The sequence below is a fragment of the Anneissia japonica genome, unplaced genomic scaffold (genome assembly GCF_011630105.1).
Source record: "Anneissia japonica isolate Jap-2015-1 unplaced genomic scaffold, ASM1163010v1 scaffold288107_len46527_cov122, whole genome shotgun sequence".
Taxonomy (NCBI): Eukaryota; Metazoa; Echinodermata; class Crinoidea; order Comatulida; family Comatulidae; genus Anneissia; species Anneissia japonica.
In genome coordinates, this window is record NW_022711689.1 from 15,717 (window position 1) to 23,574 (window position 7,858).

The window sequence follows — 7,858 nt, forward strand, 5'->3', positions numbered from 1 at the left end:
GCAAATAGTGGAATACAAGCTATGCGGCTCAGTTCCAGTAGATACAGAGAATATTTTGTCATTCTTAACGCGTCCTACAAAATTCTTACGAGACAGCACTAGTCCGTGAATTTGTGAACAAGATCGGAGATCAAAAGATGCAATCTCTACCGTGCATACATATATATATATATATATATATATATATATATATATATACATACATACTTACATACATATATATATCCACATATATATATATATATATATATATCCATACATATATACACATATATACACATATAGACACTGTAATGGAGTACTGTATATGTAGACCTATTATGTGTATTTAATTGTTAATACTTGGTGATTGTAGAATTTATTCTACATTGATTGTTACATTTGATTATATCGGGTGGAGCAACATTAAGGAAGTGAAATGTTTATTTTATATATACACATGGTTATTTAGGAGACAATGCAAGCTGGCAGATGCTGGGCATGTCACTGTATAGAGATCATTGATATTTTATGATTGGTTAATGAGTGATCATGTGATTATAGGCTTGTATGTGATTGGTTTACATACCAATGATGGCTTGGTATAATTATAGTGGGAAACTTGAATTTAGTTAAGTTTGGTACAACACTTCAAGACTGAAGTTCTCTCTTCCGGCAAGGGTGCCGTGAATGCCTCTGTTAAGTTGATTGCTGAGTCAACATTAAAGTTAAGATTTGAAATTACAGTATATCTGTGTTGGCTGAATTGTTTGAAGTACATTGGTTTGCTGGAGTTGATGACCAAGAAGTGTGCTAATTGTGTTTAAATCAAGTACAGTACAACCAGAAGACGTGAAGTACAGAAGTCAGCTACAGTATAGTAAAACAAATACTATACATTGTCACAACTAATATACAACGTTACATGGTGGCAGCGGTTAAAGAAATTTATTTCATTGGTACGTCATCGGATGCCGAAGTGATCGGATAACGACTACAGTAAATTGGTGGGGCTGTGAAATGACGAATTGGTCTGGTCTGGTAATGCAGTTGATATGGTGAAGCAAAATTGATCTGGTAGAGCAGAATCGGCCTAGGTGACACAGAGAAGAGTTCAACTGAAGTGACATGAATATTTGAGAAGTTGGTGGGCAACGCAAAACTGGTGTATGGTTAAAGAGACGAACATTTTGGTGCAGTGCAGCTGTTAAGAACTGAAGTCAAGACGCAAATTGCAGTGGTGAAGAAAGCGCTGTTATGGTGTGGCAAGGTCAAGACAAGAAAACTGAAGAAGAGTAAATTGTGTATACAAATTTGAGGTAGGTTCTATGATTTGTTCCTTTGAAAATTTGATTACAAAAAGATGCATATTAGGCCTATGTTATATTGTATATTGTTGTATTTGTTAAGTTAATGGAAGCTTATGATATAGTATTACGATCTGGTACACGGATTAAGTCTGTAAATTGTGAAGTAAATATTACAGAAAACATGGCAGAAAACAATGAGATACCTATATGTAATGGGGATAATATTGAAGTTAGTAGTGAAAGTAATTATGAGGTAGAAGATAAGTTAGGTATGAACCAAGGGATACCAGCTGGTATATCTCCAGCAGAATGGCTTTAATATCAATTAGAATTAAAAAGATTAGATTTACAAGCTAAACAATTGGAAGCTGACAAAGAGAACAAAAGATTAGAATTGGAAGCTAACAACAAAAGATTAGAATTGGAAACTCAAGTTAAAATTAAAGAATTAGAAGCGCAAAACAAAGGTAACGAAAATAATAGTGGTAATAGGCAAAACGAATGACGTCCGGTTCGGCCGTACACTTGTTCGGCCGTAATATATTTGTATGGAACGCCAAATAGGCACAGAGCTGTGCGTATGCTATGTGTGTGTGGTTAACAATAATCTCCCTATTGTAATCTATTGCTACTCATGTATCCATGATTTCTTGTGGGAAAACAGTGGATTTTATTACGTTTGTGTTAGTTAATAATGTTTTTTTGCAAGTTAGTAATACTAATACTTATGATTTAACATTATTATGTTATTATGCTGATAATCAAACCAATGGATTTTATGATTTTTATAGAGTAGCATCTATCGATGTTTATGTTAATATTATTGATACGATTTACATAGTTGCATTTTAATATGTTGATTAATATACTGCTAAACCAATAATCAACCATCTTCCAGGCAGACATGACCACGAAGACCAGAGGAACCTGCTTGGTGGTGGTGCCAGACCTGACAAAGCTATGAATGGAGAACAGTTAATAAAAGGGATCCTTTACCAACTTGAACCAAAAATAAATATGTAGAATAAAAAATATATAATTCAGTTTATATGATAAATATGATAAATTTGATTTATCATTAATAACTACTATTTTTATATGGCCCACTTATATAATCGTGTTAGTGTATAAGATATTTTAAATACGGTAACCAATCACTTTTTTCACACATCTAGATGTGTATAAGTGAAACGTACAGTATATAATAATTACGCTTATTATACATAGGTCTACATAATGCAAGATTAATTAGTTATATTCTAAAATACAATATTAATGTTTCAGATTCATATAGGCCCCTATTTCGTTTTATCATTTGAAACAACTTATGTTCGTTATTATGTAATCATATTTTGATAATCAAACCAAGTGAAATGGAATTTACTATTTTGTGTGTGTGGTTAATCTATTGCTATATAGGCCTAGTTAAGATTCATATATTTCGTCGGAAATATACTGTACTGTACAGTATATTTGAAACTGTACGAATGTACATTATTATGCATTCATATATGTTAATAATCAAACAAAATTTTATATATTTTGTATTACAATAATGCTACCGTATAGTCGATATAATCATTGAAGAATAATGTTGATAATTTTAATATACTGCCAGTGTATTTTATTGCATTTATCTTAATATCATTGGAGCTTATAATATTATTGATGCTTTATGTTTCGTTGAATAAACACATTTTTAATTAATTTGAATGATGTAAATTGTAATAATTTTATCTTTATTAACTTTCAATTTATTTGATATTGTCTTTCCATATTGTAGATATTGTAGAAATCTTCAAATACTCTATACAGTATAATATGATAATACAGTAATAATAATCTTTCTCTACAACCAAGCACTTTAAAAACCGAAAGGTCCACTGATTAATCTCAGATAAGAAAGTATAATACATACTCCAAGTATTGAAATACACGCCATCGTGTTGGGATTCAATATTTCGACATTAATTATGTCATCATCATTCCTGATGATGACATAATTAATGTCGAAATATTGAAGCACTTTAAGTTAACTGTAAACGCCCTTCATTGAAAAAATAACAATAGAATACACATTTCCGTGGTGACGTTATTTACCGTCTTGCGTTCGAGGACAAAACATGCATATTTTGACGGACGTGCATGCAAAGCGAATTCACCAACTGATTACAGATTTAACAAACAATATTACTGTTATAATAACACACACCAGAAGTTGATCACAATTCAATTGGTTACCACTACTTAATTAATTATATACTTTATTCCAAAATACAAATACATTTGCTTCTTGATAAAGTTAAAAATTTAAGTAAATTATTAAGTAATAATAATATACTTTAACTAAAAATTATGCTATTAAAAACCAGGGCTCGATTTAGTACTAGCCCGGCGTACAATGTCTAGTAAAAACCGCTCCGGGCTAGCCTATTTACTCCTCATGTTGCCCGGTTGTCTAGTGAAGCATTTTCAAGAAAAAAATTTTCATTAAAAAAAAAAAACCGGAACTTTCGAGACAATCCCTGCACAGGAGGTACCGCAGCCCAGAGAGTACACTCTAGCTAGCTTTCAGCTCTCCACATGCGTGAGTGTTTAATTATTAAGATGATCCCCAAGATTGGTAACCAACCACTACAGGATGGCATGTTATCTTTCTCTTTTGAAGATCGTTTGATCGTTCAATCTGGTTAATTTAGGTAGTTAGAACATTAATTTAATGTACTACCTTATATTCATATTATTTTCTCATAATGATATTTTTAAAATGTTCAACTTTTAATAATTAAGTACTTCAATGCTATAGGTAGGCTAGGCTAGCCTAGGCCCTAGGTCTTGTCTAGGACTAGGTAGCCTAGCCTAGCCTAAGCAAGATTTATTGCCATTGGGGGCGAGTGACTTGAGACCTAAAGATTTAACAGATGCATTGGTTTGATTGATTTCTGGGCCCTTTGTTAAATATTAGAAAGCCAAAGTTATAACCAGGGAGAAACATGTTCATCTGTCCTGTCCCTGTTATAACCAGAGTCGATTTTGCAGCATGGGTGATTTTTTTTTAATTTATTTATTCAACAATATTTTGAGAGGGTAGCTCAAACAGCAATGCTACAGAAATTATGAAAATGCAAATCAACCTTCAAATTTAATTGTCGCTAATAAATATTTTGAAACAAAATGTTTTCCTGTCTGTGGGCTAGTAAAATATTCTGTGGGCTAGTAAAATCTCTAGTAAACTAGCCCAGTGGGCTAGTTACCAAAAAAAGTTAGGGCAAGCCCTGAAAACTACTCCGTAAAAAATAATGTACTAAATACAATGGTCTAAACGGTACAGTATTATTAGAAATATTAAGAAACAGCACATTTTCATTAGTAATCGTTATTTTTATTATTAGGTTCCCGTGTACCACCAGTAGAAGTAAAAACAAACAACACATTTGTATTAGTAATCGTTATTTTTATTATAAGGTTCCCGTGTACCACCAGTAGAAGTAAAAACAAACAACACATTTTCATTAGTAATCTTTATTTTTATTATTAGGTTCCCGTGTACCACCAGTAGAAGTAAAAACAAATAACACATTTTCATTAGTAATCGTTATTTTTATTATAAGGTTCCCGTGTACCACCAGTAGAAATAAAAACAAACAACACATTTTCATTAGTAATCGTTATTTTTATTATTAGGTTCCCGTGTACCACCAGGAGAAGTAAAAACAAACAACACATTTTCATTAGTAATCGTTATTTTTATTATAAGGTTCCCGTGTACCACCAGTAGAAGTAAAAACAAACAACACATTTTCATTAGTAATCGTTTTGTATTATTAGGTTCCCGTGTACCACCAGTAGAAGTAAAAACAAACAACACATTTTTATTAGTAATCGTTATTTTTATTATAAGGTTCCCCTGCACCACCACCTAACCCGCGGTCAACATTGCACTGTACAGTACAGTGACATCCAATTCACGCTTTGATTATACACTACATGGCGTTCCATACAATAACCCATATTTGGGCAATGAATATCATACGGCCGAACCGGTCCTACACCGGCAAAACCAGGATGTAGGACGAGTACCGAGGCTGAAAGAAAATGAAGATATTGATGTCTACCTTAGAGCTTTTGAAAACCTAGCGATAGCGAATAAGTGGGATAGAGAGATTTGGGCAGCTAAGCTGGCTCCTGAATTAGTTGGTAAAGCAAAAGTAGCATATGCTAGGCTTAATAATACTGAGGCACAGGACTATGATACACTTAAGAAAGCTATACTGGATAAGTATGAAATTAGTGCCGAGACGTATAGGCTGAAATTTAGAGCTAGAGCTAGAAAACCTGATGACTGCATTAAAGAATGGGTAACAGATCTAGAGTATCAGGTTAAACATTGGATTACCTTGGCAGGAATAGAAGACAATGATGCTGATGGCATTGTTGAATTGATAATTATGGAACAAGCTATGAATAAGATGCCTGAAGAGTTAAAAATTTATCTTAGAGATAAGAAGCCTAAGGATAGTGTAGAAATGGCAAAATTAGCTGATGACTATATTGTAAATAGGGGTGGATTTTCCTATTGGGAGAAGGAGTCAGGACGTCAATATCAGTCAGGCCGTAGCAGTTATTCTAAGGCGAATACGTTTCAGAAATATGATAAGGGTAGTGATAGACGACCAGATTATCAGGCGAATAATCATCAAGGAAAACATAACTTTAGTAATAATACTAATAGACAATATGAGCCTAGATATAACGATAGTAGCTATACACACACTCAACAGAGAATAGGAGGAACAGATAGTAATCATAACAATAACTTTTCATCCGTAAGATGCTACGAGTGTGGTAGGTTAGGCCATGTGAGCAAATTTTGCCCAAATAAATCTAGTAAGCATAATGGTAGAAGTCCAAATCCTTAAGTCAGTATATCATTGTGAGAAACAGGAACCTATGCGTATGCTAGATACTGCCGAGTCTAGAATAGAACAGTGTATTATAAATAGTAGTGTGGAAGGCCGAAATGTCAAAATATTGAGGGATTCAGCTTGTACTCAGTCAGCCATAAGGGCAGATATTGTGCCTGATCATTGTTATATCAATAAGACTATAACAGTAAGAGGTATAGGAGGGACAGTGACTGTTCCGTTAGCATTAGTACTGTAGACTTGAACTGTAAAGTAGTGACGGAAAAAGTAGAAGTAGCAGTGATTGAAGGATTACAGAGAGATATCTTGCTAGGACATGATTTAGATGCTAATTGTAGCAAGGTTATAGCTAAGGATCTATGTGTTTTGACTAGAGCTCAGGCACAGAAAGAATTTGAAGAGGTTACAGTAGGAGAAAGAGAATTTTTAGAGACTGTAGGAGGTGTCAAACTTAATGAAGTTGAGGATAAAGATGAAATTGCTAGTGAAACCAATACTGATAGCAATGTTTACAATGATAATATGAAGGTTGTTAAGGATAATTGGTTAAGTAACATAGATGAGAATGATATCAATTGTCTATTCAATACTGAAGACAACGATGAGCTAGTACATCCTAAGACACTTAAACATAATACGCAAAATGATAATGGTGATGTTAATATGATCAGTAGAGAAGAAATAATTCAGACAGAAAAAGGATAGTACGTTATTAAAATCCATTAGAGAAAGGGTTATACCTATTGATAAGATTCATGAGCATAGGGTATGTTTCTTTATGAGAAATGATGTACTGATGAGACAATGGAGAAGAAAGGAAAGGATTAATGATAACAGTGTAGTAGAGCAGATTGTGGTACCACTGAAGTGTAGGCCTGAGATTATGAGAATAGCTCATGACATACCTATGGCTGGGCATATGGGTGTTGAAAAGACTAAAGACAGGATCTTAATGAATTTCTATTGGCCGGGCATATTTGCTGATGTAGCTAATTATTGTCGTACTTGTGCTGTATGCCAAATGATGGATAAAAGCAAGACTAAACGTAAGAATCCTTTAATACCTATGCCTGTGATAGACACTCCATTTAAGAGAGTAGGTATAGACATTGTAGGGCCATTAGGTAGAACTCGTAAATGCAATATGTATCTGTTAATCATACGTGACTACGCCACTAGGTATCCAGAAGCAATTCCGCTTACGAACATTCGTGCGGAAACTGTAGTGAAAGCACTTATAACATATCTAGAGGCCTAGATACAATTAGAAAACTTTCATGTTATTAATATTTTTATCATTCATTTACATACGAAAATAACATAATTATCGCAGAGGAATCACAAACCTACTCTGTCTGCACAACCAACCTTTCTCCTCTGCAGTGTTGACTCTTAGGAGCCTCATGCTTATAGAGTAGGCTGCTAGCAACTAGGTATAGGCCTAGATGATAGACTTTCAAAACAAAAAGATATTCGTAACGGGAAAAAAAATAAGAATCGTCCTCACTTTATCTTCTCGAAATAATACAGCACGTCACTGATTAATTAATTCCAAAGTTAGGTAAATATGATTATACAGTATATGATATTTACAATGATGTTAAAATCCCAAATTGAATTGTCCTCATGAACAGAATAATGAAA